The following is a 12436-nucleotide window of genomic DNA, read 5'->3' as shown; positions in this document are numbered from 1 at the left end:
GTACCTAAATATACTTTCCTCTGTTTTCTTGCTTTGTCTAGGCAACGATACGGTTAATCTGCTCTTGGTGCGTTCGGTGTGCTCCATGAGAAGAAAGACAGAGAGAGGCTGACGTACCACACCGAGAGAAACATGCAGGGTGGAGTGGCGAGGAGCCAGGTGACTCAGAACATGTGACAGGGGGTCAGTGCGGTGGGAGGTGGTAAGATGAATGACTGAGGTGTGAATCCTTGTCGCTAATGGAGGCATCCACCTCCACCAAGCTCTCTCACTGAAGTATGTGATCAGCTCATCTCCAGCCCTGCGTTCAGCGGCGTGCCTTCAGCCTTTGAGCCGCGTGTTCAAATATTCCACTGTGACTATGTACTTGGAATGAAATCTCGATTTTGTTCCAAAACATCTGGTTGTGAAGCAAAAGCTGCTGCATTCTTTTATGCAACTTGAAAGACTGATGAGTTACCACAACGCCACGAGATCTATGAAATGTTTTTTTTCACTATTTCAGTGTAAGACGGCGTCGTCGTATTGCTTTATGTAAAATCTGAAATGCTTCCTCTTCACACTTCACCGGCTAATCTGACCATTCTCTGCGCCTGTTGTTAGTTGCCTTGGTTACAAAGTCCTTCAGTGTGGCATCATAGTACAGTACCGTTTCTGCTCAATGCAGAGAGGAGCGTCGTTTGCTTTGGAGGAGGGTGTGTGTTGAATGCTGCATGTTGCTAAATTTAGAAGATTTTCTTTTCCACGTTCGTCTTTTGGAGGTCCAAGAAGTTTGTTTATGTCTTCAAACAGCAAGTATTGATTAAATATTCATGTGCATTACCGCATGGATCAGTGCGACTATTGTGTCTTTCCACAGAAGGAGTGGGAACAGTCGCTTTGAATGAATCTTATTGGATCGGCTCATTAATGTCTACCACCTGCTCTCTCAGCCTGGTTTCCCTCCTCCTTGTCTGTTGACAAAGACTTTGCAAAGTGGATCTCATTCGATGTGAAATTGCTGCATCTCATTAAATTAAACTTTAGGCTGATTAATGAAGCCCCCGCAGGTCAGAAACATAAACTTGTTTCATATTCTTATAAACAATATCATGCCCACATTTTTCCTCTGTTACAACACAGACAAAGACAGACATAGTGAGAATTTACTTCTTTTTTTTTTTTACTGCTGAGCAAGGTTCAGTGTGATTTTATGAATCACACTGAACCTCGCTTGGGATCTTTTTAGGCTACCAGAGGAATCAGATGTGGGAAAGACTGAGGCAACGAAAGGTTACAACCTTCTGTTCAACAAGCTCTGACTACATCATTTGAGGGAAATACCTGATAACTAATAAATATGGTGCTCCAGTTTTCTTAAAGTGACTGTAATGTATATTGTTATAACAATGTATAAAATGACAATGAGAAAACTTGTTAAAGGTGTCGCATAAGGGTGCTCCGATCACGATTTTTGGGCTGATCACTGGTTGCTGGAAGCATTATTAGCTGATAGCGATCAGTGATCCAAAGGATGTTTCTTTACTTTATTGATATCTATAGTTGCTAGTTATTAGAGACATAGTAAAATCACAGTCTTTGCACTGAGGTCTTTGTGCCCTGAAGCCACTACTCCACCACCTGGTCGATGATATAAAGTGTCTGTAACTCCAAACCCAAAGTGCTTTTACCTACAAACTGCGCTCAACTAAAGTACTTCAGTACTTTTATATATTGTAAACTCGTTGTGTGGTCAAATTAAACTGTAGTTCACTGTTTCACACTTCATGTTCCTCTGACCAGAAACTCTCAGTCCTGCTGTGTGTTTAGCTCTGCTGTTTAGCTGCATCAGCTGTTAGCTCAGTCAGCTTAAAGTGGTAAGCTCAATCATCTATTTGCTCTTTTAGCTGTTAGCTCTCATGCTGTAGGAATTGAAATCCGTATTGATATTGGCAAAGGGAGAGCTAGTCAGCTGTTAGTAGCAGGCGTGCAGCAGAGGCTCTTCTCATCGGGCTTTATAGAGACCACCAATCAAACTTTTTACAAAGGATATCGAAGATAATGATCGGTGCCCAATCAACTGGAGCACCCTTTGTGACACTCATAGCGATGAACCTACAGAGAATTATCAGCTGAATCTGCCACTCCCCCGTGGCTTTACTGAGCTTTATAGTGATTGCGAGCTGTTTAGCTGTCTGGCTGCAACTGTTTTGGTGTACTCTCACTGCTCTCATGATGTTGTTTTTAGCCACAGCAGACAAAAAAAAAAAGAAAAAAATCTCTAAAAACCCAGAAGGACTCCATGATATGGCAAAAAAGAAATAATGCTTTGATACTACGATTTATTTTTACTAATTTACTGATTTACTTTTACTGATTTACTAATTATTTATAAATATATATAAATAATTATATATTATTATATTAACTGAATCATTTCTGGGAATGATCATATCGCATGACAATTTTCGTTTTTGCTGAAAAATCTATTAAAATCATGATGATTTGACATTTGCTGGGGTGAGTACCAAACAAACATGTTTTCTGGAGAACAAGATTTGAAGGTCAGGACATTGCTGCAGCGCTACAGTACTCCATTATAATGCTGTTCTGTCACACATGATATAAAAAAATTATAGCTTGTGTGTTTTGGATGTTGCACTCACCCATACTGCAGTTTCGATAATATTTTGATTAATTGCACAGACCTCAAACCCACTGTACACTCACTGCTCAGCACCAAATAGCCGTTGGCAAGAAGCTAGTGAACATATTGGAACATTTAGCAGCTAAAGAGCCAGATATTTAACTCCAGGGTTGGTAAAGACCAAAAACAGAGCTAAAAGAGAGAGAACATTAAACTGACATTTATCAGGTAGACACAAGCATCGTTTTAAATGAATGAAAATGTTGCAACTGGATGTAAACAAGTATTTGCTTACACATTAGTTCACTATATAACATTAAGAGGTGATAATTATGATAATCTCACAGGTTTATTGCTCTGTTTTTTACTTTGGCAGTAAAGATACTGGCGGATGCCCATAAATGCACTTTGTTACGCACTTTAAATGGTAATTAAACCATTAAATCATTTGTTTCCATTTGCACATCGTGTACTCATTCACTCATTTGTAATATAAAAAGTACTGTAAGTGATCAAGCCTGCTGGGCACATAGTGATTACATTTTGTTGTTTGGATAAAAAATCATTCCTTTTTGCTCCCCCTGGTGACTCAGACCTCCTTTAACATTTCCGATTTAATTGCATATTGTCTGTACAGATGTTTTCTGCTCCATTACCAAGCCTCTATACCCCACCCTCCTCCCTTCCTGCTTTGCCAGAAGCCAAAACTGCACTGTTACACCTTTCAAAATTGCCAACTGACAAAGCTGAGCTTGTAAGCGTGCTTAAAATCCATCCAAAAAACAGAAAAACACAGACAATAAAGCCTTTTCAGCCTCCCCATCAAGGTGTCTAAAAACAGTGCGGTAGTATATTACTGTCAGCCAATGACAGGACGTCATTAAGTCCTGATTCAAGGTGTCAACTCAAAGTACGTTTCAACCAGCATCACCACGGTGACAAACTACCAGAGCATGCGGGAGCAGCATCGATTGTAGTCATGCAACTGCAGGTTGTTTTCAGCCTCTGTCATGCAACTTTAATGAAAATAGATTTCCCCTGTCCTTCACCTGTGCAACATGCAGTGGAGACCGGTACATCATGTAGAGGAGGCACTATTAAAAGGGGCTGAGAATTTAATAACTGGACTGACGCATGAAACATGACAAACAGAACCTGGAAGCTTTAATCTTTAATTTTCTCTGAGAAAATAACCCATTTCTCTGCATTACATCTTCTCGAGCTAGACTTGTTTTTTTCACAGATTTTGATGAGCAACAGAAGATGGAAATTTCAATCCATTTCATCAGGTGTTTGTTGCACAGAGCAGAACCACACTGGATACCTGAGTTAATGCATCAAAATGTCACCTGAGAAATTTGCTCGCACATTCAAATATCGTGGAAAATGCCATGTATTTCTTCAGGACGTAGTCAGAAACACCGCAAGTCAATAATAATACCTCCCATTCACCCCAGCCTTTATCGCTTCAACCCCTGTTATCTCCACCGCTGTTGTGAATGAGGAAATGACAGAGCAGGCAGCTGGGGTGACAATCTAAGTGGTGATGACAGCAATGCTCCACACAGGAGGCCCATTACTTCTAATGCACAGTGGAGAGGAGAGGATGTGCCAGATCAAGACCGCGGTAACGTCACCGCATGCTTTTGCATAAGCGACTTGCTCGCAGATAAGAATGTCTACAGTGGCAGCATGAATCAATGTTGAGGTGAAATATTAATCCACTTCCATTTAAAATTCCCCTTCAAATTTTTCTATTTGTGGGTGCGAGGCAGGGTGGCTCTTTGAAGCTGCATGGTGCCACAAGTAACCCTTTCACTAAAGATGAGGTTTGAGGGCAGAAACACTCCTTCTGGACGCTTCCACTGTCGTCATCACGATTGACGACATTGATTAAATCAGTCTAGCTGTATTATATTCAATCAACAATAATTGTTCCGTCTCATAAACAGCACAGGCAGTGGGACATGTTGTTAAAACATAACTGCTGTTAAACGCTCCCTCTGATACAACTCATAATGACTGATGACAGTCAGCAACTTGTTCCGAGGTACCTGCGACAAGAATAAAAACGTGCCAGGAGAGAATAGCACAGATGAGAATGATTAATCCACATCTATCCTTCCTGTAGAAGATGACACTACCTCCCTAAACGACACTGACAGGCAAAACAAACTTTGTAAGTCTGCAGAGAACCTGAAGAGGTGCAGTATCCAGACAGGAGCAAAGAAAATATCTTTAAAAAGTAAAGATCAGAATCTGACATGAAGTAGAGGCCAGTCAATAGTCTTGAGGAAGTTGGAATGCAGCCAGAAATGTAGTTACCTGATACATAAGTGTACAGGTGTATATATAGATACTGTGCTGGTTCTATTTTACACCCATTAAAAAAATGTTTTTTTTTATTTTACACAGCATTAATTTTTAATGACTTAGGATTTAGATACATTCCTAAAGTATTAAATTTTAATTAATACATAAAGGTTTCAATGCACAATATGTAGTTTGTGCTGCTAGGTGTCTCTCATTCAAAACAAAAGACACCAGTCATGTAGGATCATTGTTCCATTGCCAATAAAACTATATACTACTATCTACGTGACCGAGGCAGAAATATTCACAGCGTGGTCATTTTTTAAAGTCATGTTATGTTGGGACACGTTCACAGACTTCCTTCCTCACTCCCTGACGCTGTCCAGGAAGTTATAGTGGCAGGCGACTAAAGGCTCATTTATTCATTATGTTAGATTTGCATACTGTATGGATAGGGATGGAGCCCTCAGTTGGTACTCTGCATTCATTTCATCCGTATTTCTGCACGTTTTCTGAAAGCTTACGCCTAGGAACCAACCTCGCAGACAAGAGGAAGAAGTTTTAAAAATGGTGAAGAACACAGTGTCGGAAGTACTGTATATGGGCCGTGATGATTATATCGTTCCAAACAGACATCTATTATCGTATGTAAACTGGGCATTAATGAGCCTCAAGTGAAACGCACTACTACCTTGTGTAAAACTGAGGATTTCACTGGGTTTGAGCGTCGTTAGAAACATTTGGAATTATGTAAGTGCACAACTCAACAGAATATAGAACAAAGGACTTGTTTTAATAAATTTTAATGCGGAAATATTACACGTCTTTAAAACGGATGCTTCCACCCGATACTGTAGCTCATCCCTTTTAAGTCTGAACTCACATAATCATGGTCCTCGCTCACAGAATAAGTTGTTGCTCCACATTAATTTGAACTGAACAGGGTGAAATGTATTTTTTCAAGTCACGTCTGTTCTATTTAATTTCTGTTCTATTTCTTTTACACATTGTATTAATCTCTATTTTTATTTTCTCATTAGCATGTTTATCCTGTACTTTAACATTTAGCTATAATACATTGTTGTCTTTGTTGGTAACCATTGTGAATGAGGTTACCTCCCTAATGTTTTTTCAAAGTAAAATAAAGGTTCAAGAAGAAGAAGAAGAATGATTACTTCCCACTGCTTTTTTTTTCTTTTGCCTTTTTCTGAGGACCTTTCAAGGACCTGAATTGTTTCCAAATCTGTTTGCGCAGCTGACTGCACAGCAGCTCTGTTTTACTTGTGTTCATGTTCATTTTTTCTACATGAATGCCCAAAGGCAGATGCTGAGTGTTGCCTGCGTGAAGGGAATGGGAGCGACTGTGGTGACTTCCACGGTCCAATGACATCACATGCATTTCCTCACTGGAAAAAATGCCACTATAAAAATACATTTTAAAAAAACAATAACTGCATTTCTTGTTTGTAATTAGTACAAAAAATGCTATTGAACAAGTGAAAATGTCCACATATCTCACTGAAATGTTACTTTCTAGATGATTGTGTTTTATGTTGGGTTTAATGAGAAATTTTGACCAAAAGACAATATACTTAATACCTAATTCACTACTTATACTACAATATACTTAATACTAGTTATACTACATAAATAACAATATACAATATACCTAACCTGTACTAAATATACTACATATACAACAATATACTTAATACTAAATATACTACATGTACAACAACATACTTAATACTAAATATACTAAATATACAACAATATACTTAATACTGAATATACTACATGTACAACAATCTACTTTATACTAAATATACTACATGTACGACAATATACTTAATACTGAATATACTACATGTACAACAATATACTTAATACTGAATATACTACATGCACAACAATATACTTAATACTAAATATACTACATGTATAACAATATACTTAATACTGAATATACTACATGTACAACAATATACTTAATACTGAATATACTACATGTACAACAATATACTTAATACTAAATATACTACATGTACAACAATATACTTAATACTAAATATACTACATGTACGACAATATACTTAATACTGAATATACTACATGTACAACAATATACTTAATACTAAACACACCACATATACTACAATATACTTAATACTAAATATATTAAAATTAGTAGACATATATAGTTTTTGCAGCGCTCAATTGGCTGATTGGGAGAAGTGTCCACTCCCCCACCTTGTTTGGCCATCCACCAATTAAAAAAATCTATTTAAAAATGAAGTTACGTTTTCTCATTGCTAAATGAGACTCAGAAAGTAGAAATGTTACTAATAAGCAGCTGTGAGGTGTGTTAACAGAGAGAGGATGATCTGAATGATCGCTCACATTGAAGCAGACATTTACTGACACATAGTGATGAATAAATAACCATCAGAGAACAATGTGCATGGAGGGGCTCTTAAAACAAAGATGTTGACAATCAACCACTAATGTATGCACACACGCTGTATGTTTAGTGTGTTCATTTTTAATGCATCAATCATCTGTCCACAAACACGAGCATCTTCTCTTTCATGTTGAGATTAGGTAGCTTAATGTCAGCCGCTGCACGGCACGGCTGCTTAACGGCTGCTACAGGTATCACTGCAGGATTTATTCACTGTAGTATCCCCCTCGTTTTTACTCTCGCTCGCTCCTCACAGCAGGGTATTGATCCAGCTGTAAATGGAGAGCGCTCAAACGGCTACAAAAAATAACCCATGTGTTGCCGCTGATATTCTCTGAGTGCACAGCGTCCCTTATGTTTGCCTGGCCGACAGAGTCACATGAGGACAGCGTATGATGGTGATGGGTGTGATGGATGGGAGCAGCAGGAAAACTGGAGGAGCCCATTGACTAAAATATTCCACACTCAATCCGAGCTAATGGTGGCAGCAGTTAACAGACATAGAGCTGCATGATTATGTTAGTATATGGGATGAGCTCCTTTAAAGCATCATATTCATATTTGCATGACCTCACACTTATGAAACAGAATACATCTGCAGGCTGTTTGGAAATGTTTCCTAATGAGCAAGCATGTATCACTTTATTCAATTTCCTCTGCTGCTACGTAGCATTTTTATAAGCTCGGCTGTTTGTTGAGACTGGGAAATATATAAAGAATATACAGTTTGTGTGGCAGGAATCTGTATTATGAGCTCTACCTCACATGCGGGTTATGTAAAGTCAATACAACAGTCAGCCTCTGCAGTGGCTGAGTATCCACACGCTTTTGATTCCACTCTTCAAAGCGAGAGACTCCGCTCACAGTCCACACACCACAGTTCTCATAAAAAGAGCCAGTCCTATCTTATTACTTTAGATCTAACCCTTCCACACTTGAGGGATGTTGTCTCTGACTTAAGTCATTAAACTCCCTTCTCTTGTATAATACGGGTCCCTCGCTCACACTCAAATGCCTGCTATTCTTATTTTCCTCACAACACCACCGACAATATAATGAAATACCACATCAGGAGCACGCCTGGCTCTGCAATAATGTCAGCAACAGTGACAACTCCTGTGCTTTAGTGTCAAAATGTGTACCTCACTCTCCGCAGAGAAAATGACCCTGCCCTCCCAGGCTGACACATGGAAGTTGGGCAAACAAACAAGGAAACTTCTCCACACTCATCCACAGCCTCCACTTGTTGGAGTTTTTCTGATTAATGAAAAGTAAAGTATCTCCCATATTGGCTGATCTCTCCGGCCCCCCTCTACATGATATCCTCGCTGCAGCACACACCGATTTATACTCCAATATTGCTGCTCTGTGTGTTTTGATAGGCACTAGTACTCAGCAGCACAGTGCTCTCCTCGACTGTGTAAGAGCACACATGGTGAAATGAGTTTTGTCGTGTGGCTCTCGCACAGAAACATTAGTGACTGAGGGCTCTCACAGGTCCCATAAAAATTTTAATGAGCACAGTTAAAGCCGCAAGCAAGGGAGAGAAAAATATAAGTGTAATATCTTAGAGACAAAGGATACAGAGAGTAGCTGTAGACCGATGTTTCCAGTTATCGGTACCTGTGCTCTTTGTGTCTGATCGCCGATAGACTAAATTAATTTTAAAACCATTCTGTGTTCTCACTCAATGTCCCGCCCACATCACTATGTGATTGGATACACGCCACAGAGTGGAAATATAAAGTTGCGTAACATGGAAATACTCAAGTTCCTCAAAATTGTATTTAAGTACCTTACTTGAGTAAACTGTAGCTAGTTACATTTAGTTACATCTAAACATTAAGACTATATTTTTACTGTAAATGTATATATTGATCACTAATAACCGGTTTCAGGCTTTGGGAGTAACCGAATAAAGTAATGGAATTACATAATTAGGATACAAAAAAGGAATAACTTTAAACTGTATTCTGGTAAAGTTATGGTAAAAAGGGTTGTGATTAGATTATTGATACATTCTGTATAAAAGAGGATTACTAACAGGATTACAATTATTAAATAAAGAATGATATACTAGTCTGTAACCATTTACATGCACACATAACAATCACTCTGGTCTCGAGTGAAACCGAATACACAAGAGTTGTGTAACGTTAAATAAAAATCATCTTATTGATATTTCTTTCCTCTCGTCTTTACTAACGTACGCTTGGTTTTGAAGTAATCCAAAAGTAATGGAGAGTAACATCACTTTAATATTGTGATACTTGGATTACTTTACTGACTCCATTTATTTTAACAGGGAATTAGTAACTGTATCAGAATACTTTTTTAAAGTAACCCTCCCAACCCTGCCATCAACACCGACTAATCTGAATCTGCAAAGTAACTAACTGTAAAGTAATCAAATAAATGTAGTGGGGTTGAAGTGAACGGAAATACTCCATCAAAATACCTCACAGTAGTTGAGTAAATTGTAGTTAGTTACATTCCATCACTGGTTATTTGAATTTTAAGACCTTATTTTTACAAAAATCAGTTATAGGTCTGCTTGATTACTCATAATGGAAATCTGGATCAACCCTGAAAAAACCACATGGTCCACCCCTCACAGAGAGCCACAGGACTAGTAGAGGCAGATATTGATTGTATACATTACATTTACACTGTTACACTGTGTACTGGAATGTACTGGTGCAGCACTTTTAGAGGATTCATACATTACATCTGAATGAGCAGGCATGACTTGATCCCACGAGCACCTCCTCCACTGTCTGACTTATTTATTTCCATTCATTGTCACCTGAAGAATTACACAAGCGTTATCACATTTCTACATCTGCACTCGCATTTTCAAACCCATCCTCACATTTCCACACGTCCCCATCGTGCCAGCAGCTGAATCGAGAGCGGATGCAGCACAAAGTTGGAGCAGCTCTCCCCCGGAGATCTAATTGTGTACAAATTGCGAGGCTGTGTGCTAATCTGCTGCTCTTTCCTGTAGCTGCTGCTGCCACGGGGCCACCTGGGGTCCACCGCAGGTCTGGACCTCCTCTGTGGCGGAACGAATCATTAGATACAGCTCAGTGGTGACCCGGCACACATGGCTCATCTTAAAGACGTGACATATGGGTGAATGAAACGCTCCCATCGTGGCATTTTTTTCCCCTCCTCTGTGGCTCAGCTGGCTCACTCAGCTGCCAAAGGTTCAGACCTGAATTTATATCTAAGTAGCGGCTTAATAATAATGAAGTCAGGAGGCAGATTGAGAGCTGATTATTAAATCCTAGAATGTGAGAGTGAGTGTCTGCTCTCTAATGTTCTTCTGAGGCAGGGAACATGCGAGAGTTCAGAGAGATTAGTGTCAAGAGTCTCGCAGGCTGTTACAGTAAAAAGCCTTATCTGTTCCCTGCATGCTGATGGCAGCAGGAGTTATTCCTGATGAACTCGGCCCCCGTGCAAAACACTGATTATGCCGCCGTTCCAAAATAAAGCTAATTAATTTTCATGTCTTCACAAAGGTCGTCAGTGCATGTGTTTTGAATAACAAAAAAAAAAATGTGTTTGACGACTGTTAACCTCAAACTGTCTCAAAGCTTTTATCTCATTACGCATCCGAGGCAGAGCGAGCAGGGGTATTCAATTTCCATACAAGTCATAATTAGACTTCCTGCATTCATATTTAGAGGGTCTTGTGTCATCGTCCCACTGTTGCCTGAGGTCGCCCTGTTTGAAACCATCTTTAACCTCAGCAGCCACCTCTTCTCACCAGAGATGGAAAAAACCACCAGAGACACTGTCAGGGAGCATTACTGACCTCTGACACGGAGCTGCCTGTGTGGTTTTTCACATTCAAAAGTTTGCCCCGTGGGGAGGGGGAAGGGAGGGCTAAGTAAGTCAGTAGAAATGATCATTTGAATGTTGCTCAGTGTTGTGGCATCAGCAGCAGGATCCCCACAGAGTTGCAGCATCAGCACTTACACGGACGTGCGCCTGTGGAGCCACAGAGAAGACTTATGGTGCTGTATGAAGTCAGGAGCTAAAAGACTCTCATGAATCAGGGTAATGAGGAGGTTTAATGCGTCTGTTCGTTCTTAATTCAAACCCACATTAACGCTGCACCTGTAGTGAGTTTGACAATTTAAAACAAACATGTCAGTGTCTCAATTTGAAGAAATTCCCATGTGGATATCTTGAGATTAGTTTTGGAAACACTGAGTTGTAAAATAGTTCAAAATTATATCTTGAAAACTAACATCTTTAATAGTGTGAGACCCCAGTTTAATACATCTGATGGTGGGTTAATTGACACCGGAGCGCAATTTCATCCGTTGTTCTTCATTCTGTAAAATATTATGTAACAAACTTCAACTGTTAGTGTTACAATAGACTTATATACATCGATAAAGGAGGAAAAACACTTCGCATTTGGTGCTTCTGCGCATTCATTGGTTCGGAAATGTGAACGGCTCTCCAGCAATAAAAAAAACATCCCAACTTACCTTGACACCAAATTCCGCCTCTTAAACGTAGATCCAGTGACTGTCAAAGTCGAGTTTGTCCTCGGAGAACCCCCCCTCGCTCCTGCTACACTAAACGTTCCTGTGAAGTTTGGATAAATAAAAGTACTTCTTCTTCTTCTCCTACATCAAATTCTTGCGCTCCTGCAGCCTGTAGTACTGTACCATCTGTTGTGCCTGTGCGCGTCGAGCTCCGCGCGGTGAGGAGGAGAGGAGGGGAGGAGAGAGGAGGGGAGGGGAGGGGAGAGGAGGGGAGGGGAGGAGAGGAGAGGAGATGAGGGGAGGAGGGTGAGAGTCCAGAGCGCACAGCGGATAGGACAGCCAGCCAGCCCAGCGCGCGTACAGGAGGAGAAGGGTCAGAGGCGATCTGAGCGTCCAGATCCCTGCAGACCGGATGTATAGTGTGTTATAGTTTAGATGTGCAGCCTGTGGCTCCATCTGATAAACCAGCACACACTGCTCACTCTCACCTCACCACCATCTTAACCTGTGCAGCTCATCCCTCCCTGAACA

The 12436-nt window shown here is 40.1% G+C and overlaps 1 protein-coding gene across 1 annotated transcript in view; it reads right to left on the bottom strand.

Moving 5' to 3' along the window:
* The window catches only part of LOC311255024 (caM kinase-like vesicle-associated protein), a 48146-nt gene extending 36021 nt beyond the window's left edge, over nt 1–12125 (bottom strand). Inside the window, exon 1 of the mRNA XM_084349145.1 lies at nt 11906–12125. The gene's annotated coding sequence lies outside the window, so the exon portion shown is untranslated. The remainder of the gene's footprint in view (nt 1–11905) is intronic.
* Between the last annotated feature and the right edge of the window lie 311 nt (nt 12126–12436).

Source organism: Pagrus pagrus (genome assembly GCF_965226575.1).
Source record: "Pagrus pagrus genome assembly, chromosome: 3".
Classification (NCBI taxonomy): Eukaryota; Metazoa; Chordata; class Actinopteri; order Spariformes; family Sparidae; genus Pagrus; species Pagrus pagrus.
Note: the sequence above shows the minus strand (reverse complement) of the source record. Positions and strands in the feature narration are given on the sequence as shown.